This window comes from Linepithema humile, chromosome 2, assembly GCF_040581485.1.
Source record: "Linepithema humile isolate Giens D197 chromosome 2, Lhum_UNIL_v1.0, whole genome shotgun sequence".
NCBI classification, from domain to species: domain Eukaryota; kingdom Metazoa; phylum Arthropoda; class Insecta; order Hymenoptera; family Formicidae; genus Linepithema; species Linepithema humile.
In genome coordinates, this window is record NC_090129.1 from 16,977,770 (window position 1) to 16,992,336 (window position 14,567).

Below are 14,567 nucleotides of genomic sequence, written 5' to 3' on the forward strand. Positions count from 1 at the left end.
TAAATTATTGTACCCGATGCATCTTGTGTATATTTTTATTGTATATAATTATATCGATAAATATGTTTGTATGAAATATTCGAGAAACAATCCTTAAAGATTGTCAAAGGGCTGTCGCAAATCTCTAAAACTGCTGTTGTTCGTAAAAAAAAAACGACCTGTAAACGCGAGCTAATAACATTGACTTGAGATAGCCTTGATTATCGCAAGCTCCATATGAACTATGATCCACATCATAATTCATCATCAAGAGACACGGTAGTGTCTCGCGCCAAGTTCACGCGCAGCGCAAGACCGACCGTGTATCTTTACGCGAGCACATGAGCTGATAGGAGTCGAGATTTTCATATCTCAATAATGCGTGGACCGATCGAATTTATAATAGGCTCAATCGATAGAGCACATGCGATTTACATAATAAAAGTATCTTTACTTTTTTTGTACATGCTTTCTAAAAAAATATATTAATTGCCAAAGTTTGCCAAAGTCGAAATATGCCGAAATCTATGTAAGTTTGGTCGTCGTCGTCGTCTGTTCGTCATCCTTCTCTAATATATAAGTTTGTCCTTTGTCAACTAGAAGCATCAAAATGCGACATGGTTGTCCTTTTCTACATCCCGTAAAATGTCGATTCCCGCATAAGAGCGTCTTTTTTCTTTCCTTTCTTTTTCTAAAAGATGTCTATCCTTTTCCAACATGGCGTCGCTCAGACCTGTCAGCTCGCAGCTTTGATAATACTAATCACATTGATATAATTAATATCGGTCGTAAAATGTATATGTAACGTGTTGTGGAGACGAATAGAGATAGTGTATATCAAAATAATAGCATTCTTTATAAAAAAAATTTTTCTTGTCTTGAAGTGCAGAAGTGTAGCAACACACATGCTGACAACACTCTTAAAAGGAACGTTCACAAGTATCCCCTCACGATTTGATTCTCCTTAAAATATGTTGTAAAACATACAATTTGAGAAGACACGTATTTTTTTATAGCGGCCCTAACTCAAATTTAAGGGGTGAAACACCCTTTTGAAAAAAAACGAGTTTTTTCTTTGTGTGTAACTATCGCCAAAACCGTAAGAGATATAAAAAAATGTTTCAAGTAGAAGTTATATGGCTTGTAATAAGCTTTATAACTGTGTAGTTGGATTTTCAAAAAATGTAATTTTTTTAGTTTACCCCCACTCCTTGGTATTATTTTTTTGAATTTCAAAATTTTTGTAATGACAAAAGTTGTAGCATTTTTTACGCTGAATTCAACCATATATGATTTTATTATGTTCCGAAATCGCATCTTTCAAAAATGAGTCATCAGTATCACATTATATGCGTCGCGCTGCATGACGCATTGTTTATACCGCACTTGTGTTGTGCATTGTCGCAAAATAAATATAAAAATGACATGTTATTATATATTTGAGAAAGAAAAGTTAACTAAAATTGTTGCTAAAGCATCCCTTCCACATTACACTCTTATAGATAATCGCTGCATTTCGTGCGCAGCGCGTTGTTATATGCAAGTTAGCTATCAGCGCATATTACACTTTGAAGTTTTGCTTGCAGTAACCACGGGAAAATAATTTATGAAACGAAAACAGTGAATGAATCAATCTATTCAACATATATCTACCCTGACTCTACCTTCTTGGCCCAACTTGACTGAGAATAAAATAAAATATAAAATTCTGTACAGTTTACTCTTTTTCAATAATTTTAATATACTGCGATTCTACATACTATTACATTCCACTAAATTACTACAATTTTTTTAAACTATGGTATATAAAATGTATATTATAAGTATAATTATAATATATATAAATAAGCTTATATATATATAAAAGCTTATTTATTGTATCAATATATTATAATTATACTTATAATATACATTTTATATTTCAAGATTTTATATACCATAGTTTAAAAAAATCGTAGTAATTTAATAGAATGTAATAGTATATAGAATATATCGCAGTATATTAAAATTATTGAAAAAGAGTAAACTGTACAGAATTTTATATTTCAATTCATTGTCAGTTAAGTCGGGCCAAGAGGGTAGAGTCAGGGTGGATATATGTTGAATAGATTCATTCACTGTTTTCGTTTCATAAATTATTTTCCCGTGGTCACTGCAAGCAAAATTTCAAAGTGTAATATGCGCTGATAGCTAACTTGCATATAACAACGCGCTGCGCACGAAATGCAGCGATTATCTATAAGAGTGTAATGTGGAAGGGATGCTTTAGCAACAATTTTAGTTAACTTTTCTTTCTCAAATATATAATAACATGTCATTTTTATATTTATTTTGCGACTATGCACAACACAAGTGCGGTATAAACGGTCATGCAGCGCGACGCATATAATGTGATACTGATGACTCATTTTTGAAAGATGCGATTTCGGAACATAATAAAATCATATATGGTTGAATTCAACGTAAAAAATGCTACAACTTTTGTCATTACAAAAATTTTGAAATTTGAAAAAATAATAACAAGGGGTGGGGGTAAATTAAAAAAATTTCATTTTTTGAAAATTTAACTACACAGTTATAAAGCCCATTACAAGCCATACAACTTCTATTTGAAATATTTTTTTATCTCCTACGGTTTTGGCGATAGTTACACACAAAGAAAAAAACCGTTTTTTTTTTCAAAGGAGTGTTTGATCCCTTAAATTTGAGTTAGGGCCGCTATAAAAAAATACGTGTCTCCTCAAATTGTATGTTTTACATATTTCAAAGAGAATCAAATCGGAGGAGGGGACACTTGTGAACGTTCCCTTGTTAGTATTCTGTAGTTAGTGGACAGAAAGTGTACTTTGTGCACATTGGTGGAATCGGCAGGTATGTTATGTTTATAGAGAAGAAATGTCGAAGGCCGGTATTCATAGTCCGTTCTTATATTTAAGATTGTCTTAAGCACGGACTTATATTCGCTCTCTTCGTCACACATAGATTGTGTCTGACGAAGAGAGCGAATATAAGTTCGTGCTTAAGACAATCTTGAATATAAGAACGGACTATGAATACCGCCCTAACACTTGGATTGAAGCTGACGATACGCTAATTAAAAAAAGACAATGGCTTAGAAGTGCTAAAGATGTTTTTGTCATTCTTACAGAAATTTGATCAAAAGTAATCTGTTTTTATATATGAAAAAACGCAATAACTTAGAAATACAGATGGTTTTTTATACCTTTTTTATGATCACTAATAATTTTCTTATAAAACATGTTGTAAAATATAAAAAAAAATTATTAGGTTTGTATAATATAAGATTTCTATAATCAAAAAGAGGATCGTCGTATTGAAAATATGACGGGAGTGATGGTGGGATATTATTACCATTATTTTTACTAAAAAAAAAGAATCATATTTATTAAAATTATTTTTACTAAAAAAAAGAAATGATATCTCACAAAAAAACCTTTTTTTAAAAAAAGGTAAAAAAAGGGCGCCAAGTACACGCCTTGTTATATTAAAAAAAAGTTTTCCTCATAAAAAAACCTTTCCAGAAAATTGTTTTTTTAAAAAAAGTTTTCCTCATAAAAAATCTTTTCAAAGAACTGTACTTTCACAAATATATTATATTAAAAAAAAGTTTTTCTCACAAAAAACCTTTTCAAAAAAAGTTGTATATATTATAAAAAACTTTCCAAAAAGATTGTATTTCCAAAAATATATTATAAAAAAATTTTTTTTTTTAAATTATATATATTTATTATAAAAAACCTTTCCAAAAAAATTGTACTTTTAAAAAAAGTTGTATATACCAAATAAAAATTTGCTACATATTCTGCCTATAAAAGAGGTGATATCAGAAAATGACGCCAAGTTTAAATAAAAAACCTTTCAAAAAAAGTTGCATGTATATTTAGTTATTTATTTAAAAATGATATTTATGTTTATATCTAGTTAATTCTTCTTAAGTATACTTTTTAAAATAATTGCATCTGTATCTAGTTATTTTTTTTATATCTGTATCTAGTTAAATAAAAAAATTTTTCAAATTTAATTAAAATAAAAAATATTACAAAATTTTGCAAAAAACTTGGCGCTGCTATAAAATAGCCTTCATTGCTCTATAATATTTTAAGATGTATAATAATATTTTAAGGCTATTTTATAGCAGCGCCAAGTTTTTTGCGAAATATTGTAATATTTTTTTATTTTAATTAAATTTGAAAAATTTTTTTATTTAACTAGATACAGATATAAAAAAAATAACTAGATACAGATGCAATTATTTTAAAAAGTATACTTAAGAAGAATTAACTAGATATAAACATAGGTTGCGTTCCGTTTTGCGCATAGCACGCATTGTTCGCATCGCTAATGCTTAGCGCATTGGCTGCGTTTCGTTTCATTATGCGCATGATACATGCTTTGAAACGGAACGATATTGAACGCATTAGAAGCGGAAAATCAAGGGCGGTATTCATAGTCTCTTCTTATATTCAAAATCGTCTTAAGCACGGACTTATATTCGCTCTCTTCGTCAAACATAGATTGTGTCTGACGAAGAAAGCGAATATAAGTTCGTGCTTAAGACGATCTTGAATATAAGAACGGACTATGAATACCGGCCCAAAATGGATTTCACAATAAATTGCGCTATCAATGTGACAATGTTTTTAATTGATGAAATGAGTGACAGTAATAGTAGTGAATCATCAATGACTCTTCCTATTTTGACACTTTTTACAATATCGCTATCAATCGCCATATGCAATTACGTAATCGCATGGAACGCATAAGCTGCTGCAACTCAAACTTGAGGTAGCTGATGCGTGTATTATGCGCTGCAGGTGGTGGGGATCTAGGGAATTCTAAGCGCTGTTCATGCGCGCATTGAGTGAAACAGAACGTTTTCTATGTAATTTGTGCGCATAATGTGCGAAACGGAACGCAACCATAAATATCATTTTTAAATAAATAACTAGATATACATGCAACTTTTTTTGAAAGGTTCTTTATTTAAACTTGGCGTCATTTTCTGATATCACCTCTTTTATAGGCAGAATATGTAGCGAATTTTTATTTGGTATATCAGGAGATGCGGTAGTGTCTCCGGCCAAGTTCAAAAAACGACACTACTAAGTCAGGAAAAGAATCTCTGGCAAAGTTCAGAAAATGACACTACTAAGTCTCTTATTCTGCGCGCACAAAGTCGACTTTTCGGGGGTTTGTAGCAACTAAAATATAAAAAATTTTATAAAAACACATAGTATATCCTTAAAGGCGGCATCGCTACGACTAATTTGAGCCAAAAAAAATTTAATTTGGTCCAGCCGTTTCAGAGATACAAGCGTTCAAAAAGTGATGTTGGTAATGCAAAAATTAAGAAACGTCGTCTCCTTATTCTTCTCCTCTGTCCGCAGGGGCGGATGAAGAATTTACGGGACCCAGAGTATTATCATTATCATTAAAATTTACGGGAATTTCTCGCAGCAGGTGCCAAGAGTCGACGATTTCGACTTCCCCGAGTTGCGCTACGGGAATTCCTCGCACCAGATGTCAAGGGTCGACGAATTCGACTTTTGCGAGTTGCGCTACAGAAATTTTTCGCACTAGGTGCAAAGGGTCGACGAATTCGACTTCCCCGAGTTGCGCTACGGGAATTCCTCGCACCAGGTGTCAAGAGTCGACGAATTCAACTTTCACGAGTTGCGCTACGAGAATTTTTTGCACCAGGTGCCAAGGGTCGACGAATTCGATTTTCGGGAGTTGCGCTACGGGAATTCCTCGCATCAGGTCCCAAGAGTTGACGAACTCGAGTACCCCGAGTTGTGCTACGTGCATTTCTTGCACCAGGTGCCAGGAGTCAATGAATTCGACTTCCCCAAGTTGCACTACGAAAATTTCGCAAACATGAAAGAGAGAGAGAGAGATATGACATATTTTGATGTAAAATCTAAAATTTCTTAAAATATTTAGTTATCGATAATCTTACCGTAATATTTTTATGCGCAGAATAATAAAACGAATCAATACGTGTAAAAAAACCCATTGTTATTTTGAAGAAAAAATATGTAATTTACAATGTACTTTTTTTAACAATTATGCGTTTTCTTTACTACTTCTCATTATTCTAATCATAAAAGTATTACGGTAAGATTATCCATAACTTAATATTTTCAGAGATATTTTAATTTAAATTTTATATTGAAATATGTCAGATTAAGATATAAAATAACTCGAAGAGTATTAAAAAGAACTTCTGCAAAATATGAAAAAGAAAATTATTATATCCTTTAATCTTGTTAATATTTTATTAACAAATAAACTGCCATGTAATAGAATTTTATTAGTATTAATGAACGAAGAACATCTCATCGACGTCGATATCGATTCAGTCGCAAAACTTATAATGTAAAATCATTTAGTTAATATGTTATTAAGTTAATATAAATGTTACATTCGAAATGTAGAAAAATAATTTAAAAATAATTTAAATTTTGTCACATAATTAATTTTGTACATTTCTGTACATTTTTATGTTAACTTAATTACATATTAACTAAACTATTTTACATTATAACACGTCTTGTGTTTTATATAGCATTTAAGTCATATGAAACAGATGTTTTATTAGCAATATTAGAAAATAACTAATTACATAAGTCTCGCGTTTGATATCACAGTTACGTTATGTGAAACATAATAAGTGTCATTTCGAATATTTTAACTATATTATTTTATGTTTAACATGTCTTTAATTTGATATCATTGTTTTTTTTCGCATATTTTGTAAAAATTTTAACAAAACCGTGATATGAAGCCAAAGATATTTTATATCAGCTATCCATGGCTTTATATCAATGGGGCAGTCAAACCGAAGACATGTTACAACGAAAAATAGTTTAGTTTGAATATTCGAAATAAAACATTTGTTTCACAGAATGTAAGTGTGATACAAAACACTTGTGTTAAAATGTAAGATAATTTAGTTAATGTACAACTAACTTAATATAAATGTTACATTCAAAATGTACAAAAATAATTAAAAAATAATTTCAATTCTGTCACATAATTAATTTTGTACATTTATAAAAAAGTAGGTGATATAGCACAAAAATTCATAAATGATAAGGTCTGGCCAAGTTCCAAAAAAGACATTCCAATATGTTTATATTTTAATAATTATCTAAATTTTTAATATATCACCAACATGAAAAGTAACTGATATGTTATTCAAGGTGCAAATTCAAAATAAACATACATAAAATATTCATAAAATGTATAAATAAAACTGATCAAAATTTGATTAAAAAAAATTTAATTAAAATAACAAAATATTTATTAAAAAATACAAAAAAACTTGGCGCTGCCAACGGGTTTCACCCATCCCCCCCCCCTTAGCGCAACCCCTTCACGCCATTTACCCCTTTCCTCCCCCCCCCCGTCAAGAGGCTCCACCACTCCTCCACCCCTTTACATCTTTACACATTTTGGCTGCGTTCCGTAAAGCGCATATGCGCGCATCTATCTATAGTATACATATAGATACGTATAGATAGATGCGCGCATATGCGCTTTACGGAACGCAGCCATAGTATTATGAAACAACGAAAATGAGTAATAATGTAATAATAGCATGATTAATTGACATCATGTAATTAATTGACATTAGGTAAGTTAACATGTTGTTCGGTGTGGCAGCGCCAAGTGTTTTTGTATTTTTTAATAAATATTTTGTTATTTTAATTAAATTTTTTTTTAATCAAATTTTGATCAGTTTTATTTATACATTTTATGAATATTTTATGTATGTTTATTTTGAATTTGCACCTTGAATAACATATCAGTTACTTTTCATGTTGGTGATATATTAAAAATTTAGATAATTATTAAAATATAAACATATTGGAATGTCTTTTTTGGAACTTGGCCAGACCTTATCATTTATGAATTTTTGTGCTATACAACTTTTTTTAAAAATACAATTTTTTTGGAAAGGTTTTTTATAATAAATATATATAATTTAAAAAAAAAAATTTTTTTATAATATATTTTTGGAAATACAATCTTTTTGGAAAGTTTTTTATAATATATACAACTTTTTTTGGAAAGGTTTTTTGTGAGAAAAACTTTTTTTTAATATAATATATTTTTGAAAGTACAGTTCTTTGAAAAGATTTTTTATGAGGAAAACTTTTTTTAAAAAATAGTTAAATACGTGGAAGTCGAATGTTATATCGTCGAAAAGGAGCTTTTATTAAATATGGAATAAAAAAGGTTTCGAGAATATCTATTTTTGCAACTGTAAAATTTTGCAACTGTGGCTCACGTTTCTCTCTTTATTTTGCTTTTACAGTTAACATTGGTGGTACAATAGTTATCGCCGTGCATTTAACAACATACTGATCGAACATTTCGTGCCTTGACTTGGAGGTCACTCGTTCCGTGCATCTCGCGAAGTGTTCATTGTCGGGGACGTTAATTATCTTTGATTTTTTTGGCGACCGATTGTCTGCACGCTGCGACTCGGAAGATCACTTATGCATCGCGCGACTATATCATTGCATAATTGCCATAATTTGTTGAATTCTGCATAAAATATTTAATTGACCTATGCTGACTTTATCGCGTGGCTTACACTTTACTGCCAAATTACACGCAATTCATCGCGTATACTCCACAGTGTTATAATAATGACAATTTTACATAGTAATATAAATGGAGTTCTTTTTGTGTACAGTAAATGTAATGTTTCATAACGTTCCACAAAAATTAATTTTAATTTGTGCTTTGACTGTATGCATAAACAATTGTTTATTTTGTCCGTTATTGTACATTTGACTTGCGCAGCATCTACTCAGAAACATTTTGGTCCTTTGAATCGAATGCTATGCAGGCATTACATTTCGCAAATACACAATGACCTAATATAAGCTTTTGATGAAAAGAAATGTATTGAGATAAATAGTTTCAAAGTGACTAGACATATGATTCAATCTTCAGCTATATTTTAACAAAACAGTTATTATTTGTTAATATTGATATGTGTAAAGTTGACAAACTGGTACATATGTGCTTACCTAATATTTTTTGTAAATATTTTTAGTTGAGTACTGCCGTTTCACAATTTTGGTTTCATTTCTGTTAACTAAACCTTAACATTTATTTTATTGCCTATACAGAAAGGCAATAAAAATATTATTTTAATAAACTTAATTAAATCTTCAATAAGATGATTAATTTCAATATTTGGTCAATAGAACATTTGCCAAAGTCTATTATTTTGTTTATTTTATAACACATTGTACAAATATTATGCATAACCATACTTAAATTTTATATTATTTATTCATTTTATACTATTTTCGTTTTATTAAAACGCTTCTTTTAATGATCAATCCATTTTATTTGACAATCCATGACCAAAAAATTTTTAAAAATTGTTTATTATTGGAAAAATATTCAATATGATCACACAAATAACATACAACAAAGCATGTAACTTTACAAGAATGATTTTTGTTATTAATTATGTACTGTAACATCTTATTTGTATTATGGTAGAATTCGTTCACAATGCGCGATCTCTCGATGATCTCTACTAGAACGTAGACTTCTTCCCGTTTGAATTTTCTGGGCAATAGTGAAGTGCTATTTTACCGTTACTGCTCTGCAGGGATGGCACGATAAATCTATAAAAACATTTATAATATTTGCTTAAGAAACCAATTGTCTAGCAATTGTTTGGTTTTGTTCTGCTAAAATGCGACTCGAACAATGTCTAAAATTAAATATATGTATGTATAATTGTATTAACAATAATTTCAATGAAACTTACTGTCACTTTCTTTCTTCAGTTTTATTGGCTTCCAGTTGTGTCATACGTTCTTCGTGTACTCGTGAGCTTGTTTGGATGTGTATTTTCAATTTGATGTGTATGATAATTTAAATGTGATTTAACATTAAGAGGTATATCGATGAAACAAATACTACATCGCACCTCAAAATCACTACTCTTTTTACAGTATTTCCACACCCAATCATAGTCGTTCTGGTAATAAGAGAGTGTTTCAGGGGGATGACAATGATCTAAATGAATTTTCAAATACTGCAACTGAGACGGTGAAAAGACATCTGGACAGTAAAGACATTGTGAAGTGTATTTGGCATGATACTTGAAATATATCCACGGGTATTCTCCTCCGTTTTTATCTTCGTATGAAGCAACTTCTGCATGTCTTTCCCTTACATGTAAACTAAAGTTTGTAGTGTCGACATAACATATTTGAAAATTGCAAAATTTGCATTTTGCTGCAAAATTATCCAATATTCTATAATTTTGCAATAGTTTACTTTTATCTATAACATTCCTTGTCATAGACATTGTGTCCGTTTGCATATTTCTCAATTTGTCCAACTGCAACTGAATGATCTTTTACTGCTGATGAAAGAGAAAGAGATATAGTTTTATTAGAATTCACTAGTTTTCACTTTACCTCAAAATTACCAATTAATGTGCAATATTATTGTTTATTTATGTGTGTAAGAAGCGCTGCCCGTTAATACTAGAAAATAAATCCCAAATCCTGTTAAATTATAAATTTTTTAAAAAATGGGGGTTGTCCGGGGTAGAACTGAATTGAGCTGGTGAAAACGTGCCGTAAAACGACGAAAGGAGGTACTGAATGTATCGCGAGATGAAACGACAAAAAAGAACGGTCATAAGCAGGACAACGTAACGACAGCTTCCGTGAGACGAAATGTGACGATAATGAGGCAAGACGAAAAAGAACATTTAAGAAAACGTGACAATGTAAAGCTATTGACAATTGTAAGATTATTGTGCATTGTAAACAAACATCAATACAGATAAAGAACCTCGCGCAAATTGAGACGATCAAACAAAAGATACGCGGAGCGTCGACCGCCGTCATTACAACCTTGCATAAGCTTATATTTGAAAGAGACGAAAACCGGAAGTATCGGCAACGCCTTCGAGACTTCCAAGGTTTCGTATTTGGAAGGAATTCACCGGAATATATCGCCAAATTGGAATACGCAGGACGATTAACCATCGGCGATTTTATATCATACTTTAACATCCTTGGTTTAGAATACGGCGGAAAAAGGAAATAATAATCACCCGGATTTGTGAAGGGTTAAAAGATTTAAGCAAGTTGGCACCTGAAAACATCGAAGAAGAAGACAAAAGAGTAGATAATGACAAAGATAATGAAGAAAAATATAAAGACATAAATGCAGAAACACAAAGTGAAAACTGAAATCGATAAAGTGCTCGAAAAAATAGAGAAATGAGTGTGCAATTCTCAATGACGTACAGAGACGTGGAAGGTACAATCAGACCTTTCAACGATAAAGACACCTACCTAATTGAAAAATGGATTGACCTTGAGAGTACAACAATATTGTTTGATTGGTCGGAATTGAAAGGTGTTCGCAAAAAAATCGTTGACCGGACCCGCCAAAATGTTAATAGAAAGCAAAGATGTCATTAGAACATGGACAAAGTTAAAAACAATTTTGAAAAATAAATTTTCTAATAAGATAAACAGTGCTCAAGTACATGAAATGCTGATCAAGCGCAGGCTAGAAAAAGATAAAACGGCGCATAATAGATGGCATCACGGATGATTCGAACAACAAATTAGTAAAATACGAAACTAGAAGATTAGAAGTTTTCAAAGAAAAACTAAAACGTATGAAATTATTCGTAAGAAAAATCAAGAAAAAATAAAAGGCGATCGAGAGAAAAAAGGCGCACTAAGAAAAAAAGAAATGAGAAGAACGACATCTAAGAAGACTGACGAAAAAGAACAAAGTTCAGATGTACGATGATACAACTGTGGAGCCAAAGGACATAAATCTAAAAACTGTAAGAAAAAATAGTTAAGAAAAAGGTGTTTCAAATGTTAGAAATTTGGACACACAGCCGTTCAATGCAATGTGACTGAAAAAGCTGAGAAAGAGGGTAAGACAGAGAAAAAATTAGCATCAGTTAAAACGATCACCGTGCCACAGGTAAACAGAATGTCCAAAAAGATAATTATAAACGATGTATGTTTAAACGCATTAATTAGTACCGGTTGTCAGGTTATGTTGATACACGAAGATATGTGTTACAAAATAAAATCAGGTCAACTATTAGATACAATTATTTGCTTAACAAGTTCTGGGAAACATGAAGTAAAATCTTTCGGTTGTTTCCTAACAATTATTAAGATAGATAAAAATTAGTGCGTTTAAACATATCATTTATAATTATCTTTTTGACATTTTGTTTATCTGTTTTGTGAAGTCCTTTTTTCTTAATGCGCCTTTTTCTCTCAATTATTTTTTTTTCTTGATTTTTTACGAATAATTTTATACGCTTTTAATTTTTTCTTGAAATCTTTTAATCTTCTAGTTCCGTATTGTACTAATTTGTTGTTCGAATCATCCGTGATGCCATCTATTATGTATTGGGTGAATGTTTTTAATTCTATTTTATGCAATGCTATTTCTTTTAATGTCAAATAGTACTCTTGCGCTGTTTCATCTTTTTCTAGCCTGCGCTTGATCAGCATTTCATGTACTTAAGCACTGTTTATCTTATCAAAGAATTAATTTTCCAAAATAGTTTCTAACTTTGTCCATGTTCTAATGACACCTTCACTTTCTATTAACATTTTGGCGGTTAATGATTTTTTTGCAAACACCTTTTGTAATTTTGTCCAATTAAACAGTGTTGCTATCCTCAAAGTCAACTATCCATTTTCCTATTGGGTAAGTGTCTTTACCGCTGAAAGGTCTGATTGTACACGCACCGGCACTAATAATATCCGTCGCCGGCTAGGGAGGGATACGTATGAAACAACCGAAAGCGCATCTTTGGCTGTAGTCTACTTAACGCTACAAATGCTTCGAAGCATTTTTTCTCTTTTCTCTTCATTAAAAGAAAGGAGGAAAAAAACATTTCGAAGTATTTATAGCAAATGGACCGCAGCCTTCGATGTATCTCTTGAAGCAAGGGGCAGAATAAGCAGCAAAGAAAAATGTGGTGGCGGACGTTTTGATCTTGCATCCTTAGCGCAAGTCGGACGATCGAGAGAGAAAGCATTACAAAAGGTATACAGGTACGTTAGTGTCAAATAGCTATCTCACTCATTCAACGGTCGAATGAAGGAGTGCAAGTGACACAGCGATACGGACAGCGAATATCACGATATTTCTACAGCGCTTTCGGTTGTTTCATATGTACCTCTCCCTATCCGGCGATGGACACGATTAGTGCCGGTGCATGTACCTTCCACGTCTCTGTACGTTATTGAGAATGGTACACCCATTTGTCTGTTTTCTCGAGTACTTTGTCGACTTCCGTTTTCACTTTGCATTTCCGCATTTATGTCTCTATATTTTTCTTCACCGTCTTTGTCATTATCTACTCTTTCGTCTTTTTCTTCAATGTTTTCAGGTGCTAATTTGCTTAAATCTATTAACCCTTCATAAACCTGAGTGATTATTTCCTCTTTACTACCAATTCTCTTTTTCCTCTATATTCCAAGGTTACAGCATGATGTAAGATCGCCGATGATTACTCGTCATACATATTTCAATTCGTCGATATATTCCAGTGAACCCTCTCCAAATACGAAATCTTGGAAGTCTCGAAGGCGTTGCCGGTTCTTCCGGTCTCCCTCTCTCTCGAATATAAGCTTATGCTGTAATGGCGGCGGTCGACGCTACGCGTATCTTTTGTTTGATCGTCTCAATTTGCGCGAGGTTCTCCATCTTTATCGATGTTTCTTTATAACGCTCAATAATCTCACAAGAGTCATTAGTCTTACACTGTCACGCCTTCTTAAATGTTCTTTTTCGTCTTGCCTCACTATCGTCACACGGATACCGTCCTCACGCCGTCACCTTGTCTTGCCTGTGGCCGTTCCCTTTTGTCGTCACGTTACATCCAGTATTTCCTTTTACCGCACGTTTTCACCAACTCGATTCAGTTATATCCCAGACAAGTCCCCATTTTTTATAAGATTTATAGTTTAGCAGGATTCGGGATCAATAACTCAACACACTTGTAAAACCAAAAACGAAGAATGTATTCTGAAACACGTGTCCTTTCTACGTTGACCACAAACTACAGACTCTTGCCTGAACGTAACCGTAGTGATTATTACTCTAGTGCCATCTACAATAGATGTTTTCTAGTTTTAACGGGAAGCGTTTCCTACAAGAATATTATATACGCGATTTACAAAACAAAGTTAAACAATACATTACAAGTTGTGTGCCGAATATTTTAACAAATCGTAAAGAAGGTAAACAGGAGAGTTATTTACATTTCCGATTTCTAAATCCGATACACCGTTACACACATAACACGCTGAACATCTCGGTCCTTTAGATACATGGACTAAGGAATAGGGGGATCTAGTCTAAAACCCTAGTTTGGGCGAGGTGGGGCGATAACTCAAGCATGCGGGGGAATTGCTTTTCGCCATATTGGTTTTTATTCTCTTGCATGGAGACACCAGTCTGTGACATTCCTACATTTGTGTGTAGTGTCCAGTGATGTCACCAGACGAAAAGAAATA

General features: G+C 32.2%; 1 long non-coding RNA gene across 9 annotated transcripts; it reads right to left on the reverse strand.

Annotated features, from left to right (window-relative positions):
- Positions 1-8,292: 8,292 nt before the first annotated feature.
- On the reverse strand, positions 8,293-14,229 carry LOC136997754 (uncharacterized). 9 transcript variants are annotated; one of them, XR_010888384.1, is made up of 4 exons: positions 14,049-14,229; positions 10,464-10,553; positions 9,806-10,390; positions 8,293-9,659 (listed from the first exon to the last, which is right to left on the reverse strand). It is a non-coding gene; the product is annotated as an uncharacterized lncRNA (long non-coding RNA). The 9 variants fall into 9 exon arrangements; XR_010888383.1 differs by having other exon boundaries at positions 13,948-14,229; XR_010888379.1 differs by having other exon boundaries at positions 13,888-14,229.
- Between the last annotated feature and the right edge of the window lie 338 nt (positions 14,230-14,567).